This window comes from Eleutherodactylus coqui, chromosome 1 (genome assembly GCF_035609145.1).
Source record: "Eleutherodactylus coqui strain aEleCoq1 chromosome 1, aEleCoq1.hap1, whole genome shotgun sequence".
Classification (NCBI taxonomy): domain Eukaryota; kingdom Metazoa; phylum Chordata; class Amphibia; order Anura; family Eleutherodactylidae; genus Eleutherodactylus; species Eleutherodactylus coqui.
The window spans coordinates 88,484,472-88,497,306 of record NC_089837.1 but is presented as its reverse complement, the minus strand read 5'-3'; positions in this window follow the sequence as shown (position 1 = coordinate 88,497,306).

Genomic DNA, 12,835 nt, shown 5'->3' with positions numbered 1-12,835 from the left:
AAAATATCAATTTTGGATTTGCAGTGGAATTAGCAGATAGTGATTTGGTTATGGATTTGCTGTGGTTTTCCCCCTGAGGTCTCTTTCACATGGACGACAGCGATATTGGTGCTACAAAATCGCGGTGACATCGCAGCTGTGTTCCCGCAATTTTGTAGCATTAGTGATGCGTTTTTATTGTGAAAAATCGCGCATCATTTCGCTGCTGCAAGCGATAAAATCGTATAATAAACTCGTGTGATTTTATTATGAGGTTAATCCCTCCCCTTAAAATAAGGCTTAGCTGAATTCCCTGAAAAAAAGGAAATACTTGCCTAGCAGGCTCGGCACAGGTCTTCTTGCTACCATCCGGAGCTCCGCTGTGCATCCTGCAGTCCTCGTTCGTCCACAGAAAATCACTTTTTTGTTGCGAGATTCAAAAATCCCACCTCCAGGAACCGATGGCTCCGATTGGTTCATCCAGCGCTGCTCAGCCAATTAATGCAGTGCTCGTTGAGCCAATGCGAGGGCTGTGATTGGTTCATCCAGCTCTGCATTGATTGGCTGAGCAGAGTTTGAAAAAGCAATCACATTGTGGAGGCAAGATTTATGAATTGACTGGGATGCGGCATTGATTGTGCAGTTCATTGAAATCGATAACACCAGGGACTAATTAGGTTGCACAGCCTTTTCAATTACGGCGTGGGTGTGTCTCGCACCTATGTGAACGGTCCCCGGCAGGGCAGAAAATACAGTTAAAAGCGCCCATACGTGTGCTATAGCATGACCTCACAGCATAAACAGTCTCGATATCGCCAGCGTATCTGCGACTATGCTCGTCTGCAGGAGTGTTATTGCATGCATATCTGTGCATTTTACTGTAGTTTTTGCACTGTCAAGGACCGTTCACATCGGTGTAGGAAGACACATCTGCACCATGATTTAACAGGCTGTGCAGCCTAATTAGTACCAGATGTGTTTGAGTTCCTGCAAAATTGTGCAGCATATTGCGCAATTTGCGCTCCCGCCATAGACTCCTATGGGGACTTTGATGTGCAAATGCGCATTAAAATAAAGCATGCTGCGTGCAAAAATGAGAGATGAGAAGGAACCCATTAAAAATAATGGGTTCTATTCTCTGTGCATTGCGCACAGGTGAAAGCAACCTAATAGCGTCTAGCTGGACGTTACTTCCATGAAGAATTATCCCTAAATGCCCTGTGCGCAGAAACCATGAATTTGCTTTATTTTCAGAGAGGTCAAGGATGTAAAAGGTGGATGTTGCTCTTTGTTCAGTTGTTACTAAACATGGCTGCCCCGAGGCCTAGATGGATTTCAGGATCCAGTAACACCATTGCCATAAATATATCAAGATAATGTACTCCTGAGAACCATTGCCTGCAGCTCACAATGCTAAATGACAGAATCAATGGAGAGTCCTCTATAATATGGCAGCTTCCTCACTAAGTGATAAATATAACTGATAAAAATTATATCTGAAGACATTACTATAAAACCGCAGATCTTTGTGTAACCTTTGACCTCTATTATTATTATTATACTTTTATGCATTCTGAATTACTATAAATAAAAAGTTGAAATTTCAAAAATTTACGTAAAAAAAAGAAAATTGTTACAGATTTTTTTTAATGCTACTACAGAAAATAACATTAAGTAATACATAACTTTTCAGGTGAAGAATAAGTACACTAGGTATCTTTGTGGTTTTATCGCCAAATGCATGAAATTGGTCATAGCAAAGAAACTGGTGGCAATCAGTAAAATAATAAAGGTGGTCATACACTTTAGAGGAAAATTTGTCAAACCCGCCATTACTAACCAACTGTCCAATGTAAACGTGGGTGTCATAACTCACCCTCCGATGGCAGATGGGAGAAAGAAGGATCAGGCATGTTAGAGTTCAGCATGTCTGATACTTTGTACCAACTGGTACTTAAAACTTCTGGTTCAGAAGTGTCTACGAGCTGCTTATTTCTCGCTTCCTATTATAAACAGCTGTTTACCAGACAGGTAGGTACATTTAGGTCTTCCAAGCAGAATTTTCCCACTAGCTATTCTTCTCCCCTGATTCTGAACTTTTATATCATGAGAAGAACTTGGTTTTAATTTCGAATGGACTTGGCAGTAAATGCATAAATGACTCAACACTGACAATTGAGACTACCTCTTTACTTAGACAAAGTTTATACATGGGGGTTACCCGATACTGAATAATATACCAATGGGCCACCAACCTGTGTAGTTAGATACTGGGACAAAACAGGCATAACACTATTTAAAGGGATATTGCCAAGATTGACTTTTATCTGACTGATCGCTGGGGTTTTACCAATGAGATCCACACTGATCCTAAGAATGGAAATCCAGTGTCCCCCTCTCCTCCTAACTGTGGAATCACTACATTGCTTGTAGTGGATGGAATAGAGCTTGAGCATTTGTGGCAGCGCTCCATTCATTTTCAGGAAGACTGCTGGAAATAACCGAACACTTGTGCTCGACTATTTCCATCAGCCCCATTGAAATGATTGGGAAAGCACTGCACATGATTGGCTACTCAAGCTTCACATCACTGTGAGGGGTGCAGTGAGCTTGCAGTGAGCAAAATAAGGGGACACTGGATCCCCATTTCAGTTGAGGTTTCAGCACTGAAACCCCACAGATCAGACTTTTATCACATATCATGTTCATAGGGAATAAAAGTCAATCTAGGGAATAGTCCTTTAATTGCTATACTCAAGATTGGAAGCTAGACCATAGAACCAAAAAGGAAAATACACTATGCTGATAAAAGTATTAGGACACACAGAGAGGGTGATAAAATTCAATTTTATTCACATTTTTCAATATAGTGTTGGGCCGCCTTTGGCCTCAGTGACTGCAGTAACCCTCCTAGGCATGCTTTCCACCAAATTCCAGTAGATGTGTGGAGAGATTTGCCTCCATTCCTTAAGGAGACCTTCAGATAGTGATGTGAGGAATAATGGGCCTGTTGGGCGTGCACAGATATGGCATTCTAGTTCATCCCAAAAATGCTCAATGGTATTGATATCAGGTTGGTCAATGAAATTTGCAGATGTTCTGCTCATCCAACCAAGGCTTAACACTTCTTGCTGTATGACATGTTGCTCGGTCATGTTGGTAGAGACGCAGAGCTGTACAAAAGTATTGTCACAGGGTAGGTAACTCCACATTGTCCATAATGTCTCTGTACCCATTGACGTTTAGGGGAGACTTCACGATAGCTAATGGCTCAAGTCCTTTGCAGCAAAAATACCCCCACACCATAAGAGACCCTCTTCCAAACTTCTCTGTTGGGATGATGCAGTCACTTAGAAATCGCTCTCCAGGCAAGTGCAGCCATCCGATTGGAAGATGGTGTACTGTGATTCAGATTTTCACAACACTTGCTTCCACTCATTCACAGTTTAAGAATGAATGATGCACCATCACAGGCACTTCTGTGCATTCAATGCTGTACTTTTGGGCTTGTGTGCAGCAGTTCGTTTATGGTAACCCTTTGCATGCAGTTCCCTATGGGCAATTTTGCTGCTAATGGATGTTTCACTGGCCTATGAGACTTCCTGAGTGAGTTTTTCGACAGCCAATTTGCTCGTACAAGGCTTCATTGTCCAAGTTCTGTCAGTTTACGAGCTCTCCTCGAATGTAGCTGCGCTGCACACACCAGATGTTTTCCATTTTGAAAAAACGTTGCTAGCAGTGGACTTTGGAAGGTCCAAAAGTGCTACAATGTTCCGAACTGATTGGTTGTTCAGGTGACATCCCACCACCATACCCCATTGAAAGTCTGTCAACTCTACACCTCATGACATGCTGGTGGTTTCCAGTACTAGGATATCCTGAAAGTGCAGGATTCATGAGTGTCCCATTACGTTTGTCAACATAATGTATACAATTAGGTAACCTGGACATGAACAAAGTGTTATTGGGTCACCCGTAGTTATGTAAACCTAGATCAGAATTTACAGTCATTATGAACTGGACACAATGGGCCATAATTTACTCTTAGTGTTCCACCAGAATTCTTCCATAAGTTGTGAAATCTTTTTGCTACATACAAATTTACTGTTGATTTGTACCAAAAAGAAAATGATTCACAAATGCCTAGAAAAGGGGGCAAAGTTTGAGTGAAAAGTCGAATCAAAAATTCAGCTGATTATAAAATTCCTCCCAGTATAAACACTGAATCTATCTGGACTGGTTATATAAATATAATACTACTCCACACTTCTAATGCCTATGATGAGGCGGATTTACTGAAGTCTTTCAGTTTTCTGGTGTGCAAATATTGCCCATTTTGGCACACAGTATCTTTTTGTATCTTAAAAAAGGGCGCAGAGGTTGGCATTAAGAGACGTGGCAGCTTGCTGTAATTTGTTCATGTCCATGAGCCGTTAGCACCATATGCTGTACCAAACCATTTTTGAGAAATAAAATTAAAAGCCGCAACATTGGCAAACAATGGGTGTGATTGGACCTCCATTTAGCTACGGTCCACTATCAAAGGTACGGAGTTTACAAAGCAAAATGACATTCATTTAAAAATTAAGAATAAATTCATTAGTACCAACACTGAACATCACCAATATTTCTGTCCAATGTCTAGATCCAATGTGTCAAAACTCTGGCTGTTGGACTGTGACTTCATTCATGCTGAAATATAGTCCCACGTCAAACAAATTAACCATCTGTCAAGTCAGACATCTTGTTACTCCCCATAAAGTCTAAATGAGTAACCTGTTACAATGATTGGAGGAGCCAATGTACTAAAAATATTTACTACATGGCCACATTGCTTGATTTTCATATGGACTTGATGAAAAATGCTTTAGCACTATCATCTAGGACAGTTAAACCTACCACTTAAAGGTGTGAAATCAGAATTTTTCAGTTTTACTTCCCAGGCTAATTAGATAAATATTAAGGATTATGCCCTGTGTAGAATAAATGTCATGATAATATCATGATTTCAATTTATCTATGAGTGCTGTATATGTTAAACACCTTTTTGAACATTTTTCTGTTTTCTGAGACATCACAAAAGTTGGTTAAGGGTCTATGGCCCAGGCAATAAAACAACAGGACTCTGAAATAGTCCTAGCCTTCACCTTAGACCATTAGAAGCAGTACATTCTATACAGTGTTCAGCTAAATGTTATATACAAATGGCTTGTGCAATTGTAACTTGAATGCCCAATTAAAAGGCCACTCTAGGGAAAAATATTTTTAATTCCTTAAGTAACTATTCCCCCAGTATATATAAGTCAGCTAGTATTACTTTGTATAGTTATTATTTTATATCTGAAAACTCCTGTTATAAGGCTGTGTGTCTGGGACCTGTGGTTCTACAGGTTTCCTTGTGCACACTTTCACAGATACAGGTTAATGGAGCTGGCTGAGTGTGGTATTCTCCACCAGCCAATCCCCCCGGTCTGCGGCAGATAAATACCAGTAAACTCTCGTGAGAGATTGCTGGTAATTTTAGTGCTTTGTTGCTTCATTGTATCTTTGTGTAAATCCTACTCAAAGCTCGTGTTTGCCTGCTTGTCTGTAGTGTCCCTCTCCTTCCCTAAAGACGGTTTGGACACCTACTGTCCCTCCCCTCCTTGTGTTTTGAGGTGCGTGCATTGTGTAGTGTGTGGTCTGGTGACCACACAGGTGCAGGTGGCCTGCAGGTTTCTTCTTATCCCTAGACAGGTGTAGCCTCCAGACATCTGATGTCTTTTGTGAGTGTCAGATGGGCGATGCCTGATGCTGTTCCCTATGTCAGCACGGTAGCAGACTCTCTATTTCCCTGGTGTGAGTACACTTGGACTAGCTATGGTTTATCATCTGTATGCATGTGAGCTCTGGGTGGGAACCTGTTATATGTTGTAAGCACAATCTGGTATGCTGGTGTGAACAGTGATGTATGTGGTATATCTGTGCCAGTGGCCAGACATGCTCTTTGTGCAGTCCTGTTCTGTGTGGTTTGTGTTACACTGTATGTTGGTGTGAACAGCGACGTGTGTTATGTCTGTGCAAATGGCCAGACGTGCTCTATGTGCAGTCCTGTTCTATGTGGGTTGTGTTATTGTGTATGTTGGTGTGAACAGTGACGTGTGTGGTATGTCTGTGCAGGTGGCCAGACATGTGCTTCATGTGCAGTCCTGTTCTGTGTTTAGTGTGTGTGTGAACAGTGTCATGTCCTGTGTGTTTTGTGCACACTCCAGCGTCCTAATCAGGGATAGCCGAGTCCCAGATGAAGACAGTGGGGCCGACCTTAACTTGACGATTACCCTGCTTTTAGGCAGGGGTACCCCACTCTACCTGTTTAGAAAGGGATAGGGACCTTCCATCTATGCCTGAAGTGGTAAGTGCAAATACTATATCTGTGTTTGCGGGTTTTAAAATGCGGGTATTTACTAGTGTCTGTGTGCAGTGAATTAGCCACAGTTCTCAGCGCTATACGGTGGGGTAATTTATTTTGGCCCTGCTCTATCCTTAATCCGACATGATGAGGAGTAGGGGTGAGGGTCAAGGACAAGGATGCGGGCGTGGGCGTTCAAGTGAGGGTGTGGGCACAGGCCGAAGTCCTGGGCAGGGTGCATTGCAGCCAGCTGCTGAGGTATTAGAAGAGCGCCAACTCCCTGCGCTCCCCAGCTTCATATCACAATTTGCGGCTCAGCGTGGCAGACCTTTATTACAAGCACAGCAGTGCGAGCAGGTCCTGTCGTGGATGGCAGATAACGCGTCCAGCAATGTATCGACCACCCAGTAATCTACGCCTAGGGACTGCACCTCTGAATCCTCTGGCTGCTCCTCCTTCCTCCCAGCCTCATTACTCCAGGAAAATGGCAGATTCTGAGCAGGCAGACTCCCAGGAACTGCTCTTGGGTCCCTGCCCAGAGTGGGGAAAAAACGGTTCCTCTCTCACCTGAGGAATTTGTCGTGAGTGATGCCCAACCTTTGGAAAGTTCCCAGAGTTCGGGTGATGAGGCAGGGGACTTCCGGCAACTGTCTCAGGAGCTTTTTCTGGATAAGGATGATGAGACACAGTTGTCTGTCAGTGAGGCAGTAGTAAGGGCAGTAAGTCCGAGGGAGGAGCGCACAGAGAATTTGGAGGAAGAGCTGCTGGATGATGAGGTGACTGACCCCACCAGGCTTGCTAAGCCTACTGAAGACAGGGCTTCAGAGGGGAAGGCAAGTGCAGCAGCAGGACAGGTTGGAAGAGGCAGTGGGGTGGCTAGGGGGGAGGCAGGCCCAGAGCCAAGAATCCCCCAACTGTTTCCCACAGCACCCCCTCATGGCAAGCCTCCGTGCAGAGGGCTAGATGTTCAAAGGTGTGGATGTTTTTTAATGAGAGTGCGGACGACCGACGAACAGTGGTGTGCAACCTGTGCCTCTGCTCCATACAACTATTGGGTGTCAAAGCTGGACACGTGGCACGAACTTGCGCTGTACGCCCTGGAGGTGCTGGCCTGCCTTGCCGCTAGCGTCTTGTCAGAGAGGGTGTTTAGTGCTGCTGGGGGGGATCATCACGGATAAGCGTACCCGCCTGTCAACTGACAGCACCGACACACTTACCGTCATGAACAAAGGCTGGATTTCCCCAGACTTCTCTTCTCCACCGGTGGAAAGCAGCGGATCCCAATGATTCTTTTTGCTGCAACCGGAGAAAAATGCATCCTCTATCACCACAAAAAAGGGGAGAATTAGCTTTGTCTATACCTCTCGGTTATTACTCCTCCTCCTCCTCCTAAAACAATATGTTATCACGCTGAACTGCCAATTTCTCCGCGGCCCAAAATGTTCTGTTTAAAAGTTTTTTAAAAGTTTTTAAAGTTAAACTTAAACCAATTTTTTCGGAGGGCTGCCTCCAGGCTCTGTTACAAAATAAGGAACAACGAGCTGTATCTGTAAAAAATGTTTATGGGTTTCACCTACCCTCGCCGTTCAGCAATTTTTCAGGGGTACACTTGTACTCTTGGTGCACCAATTTTTCAGGCCCTCGTCAATACTGTTAGCAAACTAATTTTTCCTGGCTTCGCCTATACTCTTGGTTAAACAAATTTTTTCAGGTGTTCGCCTATACTCTTGGTACACCAATGTTACAGGGGTCCGCCTATACTTTTGCTACCGAAATGTTACAGGGGTCTGCCTATACTCTTGCTACTGAAAGGTTTGAGGGGTTCGCCTATACTCTTGCTACAGAAATGTTACTGGGGTCCACCTATACACTTTCTACTGAAAGGTTTGAAGGGTTCGCCTTTACTTTTGCTACAGAAATGTTACAGGGGTCCGCCTATACTCTTGCTACTGAAGGGTTTGAGGGGTTCGCCTATACTTTTGCTTCAGAAATATTACTGGGGTCCGCCTATGCTCTTGCTACACAAATGTTACTGGGGTCCGCCTATACACTTGCTACTGAAAGGTTTGAGGGGTCCGCCTATACTCTTGCTACAAAAATGTTACAGGGGTCCGCCTATAGACTTGCTACTGAAAGGTTTGAGGGGTTCAGGAGTCCACTGCTTCATAAAACACCTCAGGCAGGAAAATAACTGGTGCCCATGTATGGCTGATTGGTTGGCTAGGGAAAACACCTCCCTGCTGGGCAATCAGTCCATACACAACCGAAGATGTTGTGGTAGGGTTGTCAAATCGGGCACATTGTACCCTGAGCCCACTGAGGGGTTTCTGACATACGATACCTTAGGGACCTTCTGCAGCGACAGAAAGCGACAGAATGATTGTCAGATTGGGAAGGAATTTTTTCCCTTAAATGGGGAAAATTGGCTTCTACCTTATTGTTTTTTTGTTTTTTTTACCTTCCTCTGTATCATCATTGGGGGAAAAATAGACTGAACTCGATGGACATATGTCTTTTTTCGGCCTCACATACTATGTTACTATCAACAAAAAGGGAAAGGCAGATATTTATTGACTGTACTTTTTATTTGGTTAAATTGAACACTATATTGCACAATCAATGTAGGTTGGCAAAATAATTAACAGTGCGATCCGTGCATCTTGAAAACGGGAAGAACAAGTTGCTTGTGAGCTGGTGTATCTATGTACACGATATCTTTCAAGGTACTGGTTGGTGGGATGAGATGCCATAGGCATAGCTTAGGGGTGGTACTGGTTTTTATTGAAGAGACCCAGTAGGTTTATGAAGAGTTATTTTCAGGCAATGCTTCACGGGAAAAAATATGCAAATTAGAAGCGCATGTCCTATAGCAGTGGTGGCAAACCTATGGTACGCGTGCCAGAGGCGACACTCAGAGCCCTCCCTACTGGCATGCGCCGCAATCGGCCGCTCACCACCGACTGCTCACCACTTGTGAATACCAGCAGGGGCTGCGGCTCCCCTGCTGGCATTCACTCACAGTGCTGCTAGCCGCGCTGATCCTGCCACACACTGTGACTTCAGTGTGCAGCCAGGATCCTTATCCCCCGACGTCTCCTACTACTTGGTTCCGCGAGAGCAGGGGAAGGAAGCGTCTGGCAGCACACTGACGTCAGTGCGTGCCGGGAGCATATTAACTTTTTCTCCCCACTTCTGCCGCAATCAGCAATTCTCAGCAACCTGATTGGTTGTTTGGGTTGGCTGATTCACCAAACAACCAATCAGGTTGCTGGGAATTGCCTATTGCGGCAGAAGTGGGGAAGAAAAAGTTAATATGTGCCGAGACCATCGCTGACCAGAAGAGGAGCTGAGCTTCCAGGAGTAGGAGGAGGGGGTAAGTATGTGGGTCTTGGGAGGGGTGTTGTGGGGTGTCACTACTGCACTGGGGGCCGCTGTGGGTGTCATTAATGCACTGGGGGCCGCTGTGGGGTGTCACTATTGCACTGGGGGCCGCTGTGGGGTGTCACTGTTATACTAGGGGGGGTGTCACTATTATTGCTAGGGCCACTAGGGGGTCACTTTTATTTCTGGGGGGGTCACTATTACCGCTGGGGCCACTATGGGGTGGGGGGTCACTGTTACCGCTGGGGCCACTGTGGGGTGGGGGTCACTATTACCGCTGGGGCTGCTGTGGGGTGGGCGGTCACTATTATTGCTGTGGGGTGAGGGTCACTATTACCGCTGGGGCCGCTGTGGAGTGGGGGGTGACTATTATCGCTGGGGGGTGGGGGTCACTATTACCGCTGGGGCCGCTGTGGAGTGGGGGTGACTATTATCGCTGGGGGGTGGGGGTCACTATTACCGCTGGGGCCGCTGTGGGGCTGACTATTATCGCTGGGGGGTGGGGGTCATTATTATCGCTGGGGCGGGGGTCACTATTATCGCTTGGGTATGTTTACATGTGGCACAAAAGAACACGGCCGCTTCAAAATAGACAGGATGAAGATTTTGACTGCTTTTTAGATGTGGAAATGTTGCAGAATTTTCCTCATAAATTTCCGCTGAGGACATTCTGCAGCATTTCCGCATCCAAAAAGCAGTCAAAATCTGCACACTGTTTATTTTGAAGCGGCCCTGTCCTTTTTAGAACGACAAGGGTAAAATCATACCTTGTAATAAGCCACGCCTCCTGACGTGTTGGCACTTTGCGATAAAGAAAGGGGTTTTGGGTTGCAGCTTGGGCACTCGGTCTGTAAAAGGTTCGCCATCACTGTCCTATAGTAATTTTAAAAAATATTGAGCAGCAGGACCAGATGGCTTCCATCTTCCTGATCCAAGTTCTTTAAGAACTTGGATCAGATATTGCAAAACTGTACATAATATTACAACTAGGTACTAAAATGGATGTGGTAGCTAAACTCAAAAAAGGAATACAAAGTGCCCTACAGATTAATAAATATAACTTCTGTAGATGGAAAATGACTTATAGGGGTTTTACGAGGGATTCTGTTGATAAACATGTAAACATCCAATGTGGCTTTGTGAAAGGTGGTCTTGTAAAACAAATCTGCTCACTTGTTATGGAGAAGAGAAAATGAATTTGGACAGAGGCCTAGCACTGTGAATGTAGTATATTTAGAGTCTTCCAAAACATTTGACACTGCGCCTCACTGGTGATTAATCTCTGTCTGTCCAGAAAGTATAAATTGTATTTGGATAAGTAATTGGATAAAAGGCTACATCTAGTGAAGTCATGAATAGCTCATAGTTTAAACGGACTCGCAGTTCCTCTGATGTTTTGGGGGGCTTCGCTTAAAAGAGAACTATCAAGTGTAATACTTAAAAGGCTCTATAGTGTAAATTAATAGTATAAAAACAAGTTTCATCATATAGTGTCACTGTGTCTGTAATGCACTGAAAGAGCTGCAGGGCTCCAATTTTCTGCTGGTCGGTAGGGAACCCATCAGTAAGAACCCCCCCCCCTTCCCACCACCAATCACATGTTGATGGCGTATACTAAATTAGACCATTAATGCGTAAGGGGCTCACCCTAAAGTGTTACAGTGGTTGTCCAGTTGTAAACTATTGAAGGGCCTCTATTCAGAATATGTCATCAATAGCTGATCAACGCAGTCCTTTGCTAGAGACCACAGCCAATCAGCTGTTCACTGTCCCTATGCACTGAGATGATTTCTGTAGGAAGCCGACAGCTCCGTTCTCAGTGTACTGGACAGGCTTGGTATTGGAGGTCCAGCTCTCATTGAAGTGAATAGGAACTTGGCCTGCAATGCCAAGCCTGGCCACTGCAGTGAGAATGGAGCTGTCTGCTTCCTGCAAAAATCAGTCACTTGGGACCCCAACCGATCAGCTGAACGGGCACATGCTATCAGCGTCGTAATAACACAGAGGTCGGAGCGGAAGCCTCTTCGCCGACCTCTGTATAGTGACTGGTGCTTTAAATTGCAGGCATAGCTCTAATTGATTTCAATGGGAACCGTGCCTGCAGTTACAAGCACCAGCCACTATACGGAGGTAAGGGTGCAGGCTTCCGCTTTGACCTCTGTGTATTTGGAGCGGAAGCCTTCATGCCGACCTCCGTGTAGTGGCAGGTGCTTGTAACTGCAGGCAATGAGAGCAGTGCCTGCAGTTAGAAGCGCCAGCCACTACACAGAAGTCGGCGCGGAGGCTGACAGCATAGGTCATCAATAGTATTTCACGGGAAAACCTTGAAAGGGAAGCTGTGCATTATATTTTGTAATCTGTATTTCTCTGGGTCAAAAACAATATTACACAAGAGTTGTTGATATTGTTGACAAGTTATTACTGTTACTACAGATTACTCAGAAGGTAATATTAGTCCTACATTTATTAGGCAGTTGATAGCATACAGAAGGTATTCAACGGTATAAGTTTAGGCCTCATGTCCACGGGGAAAATCAGGCCCGCCGCGGATTCTCCATGTAGAATCCGTAGCGGGTCCCTCCTGCCCCGCGGACATGAGGCTGAAAATCAGAATAAACTCACCTGTCCGGGCGCTGCGGATCTTCCTTCCCTCCCTGCCGGATCTTCTTTCTTCGGACTGGCGGATGTGCTAGGCACGCCGGCGGCGTGCCGCGCGCAGGTTACGGGCACATCCGCCGGGCCGAAGAAAGAAGATCCGGCCGCGAAGAAGGAAAGAACCGCATCGTCCGGAGCAGGTGAGTTTAATTCTGGTACGGCCGCAATAGAAGCCTGCGGGAGCCGTCCCCGCAGGGGACCCGCACTAAAATGGAGCATGTCCATTTTTTTTCACGCACGCGGATCCGCGCTTGATGGGAAAAATGACATCCGTGGGTATTTAACTACGGGTTAAATGCGGGTGTCCAATGCATCCCTATGGGGCGCGGATACGCGTGCGGGAGAAACGCTGCAGATTTTAAGCCCGTGGACATGAGGCCTAATTGCACAATCATATTTATTCTGTTCTCTTATTTCCGTGTGTCTAAATAA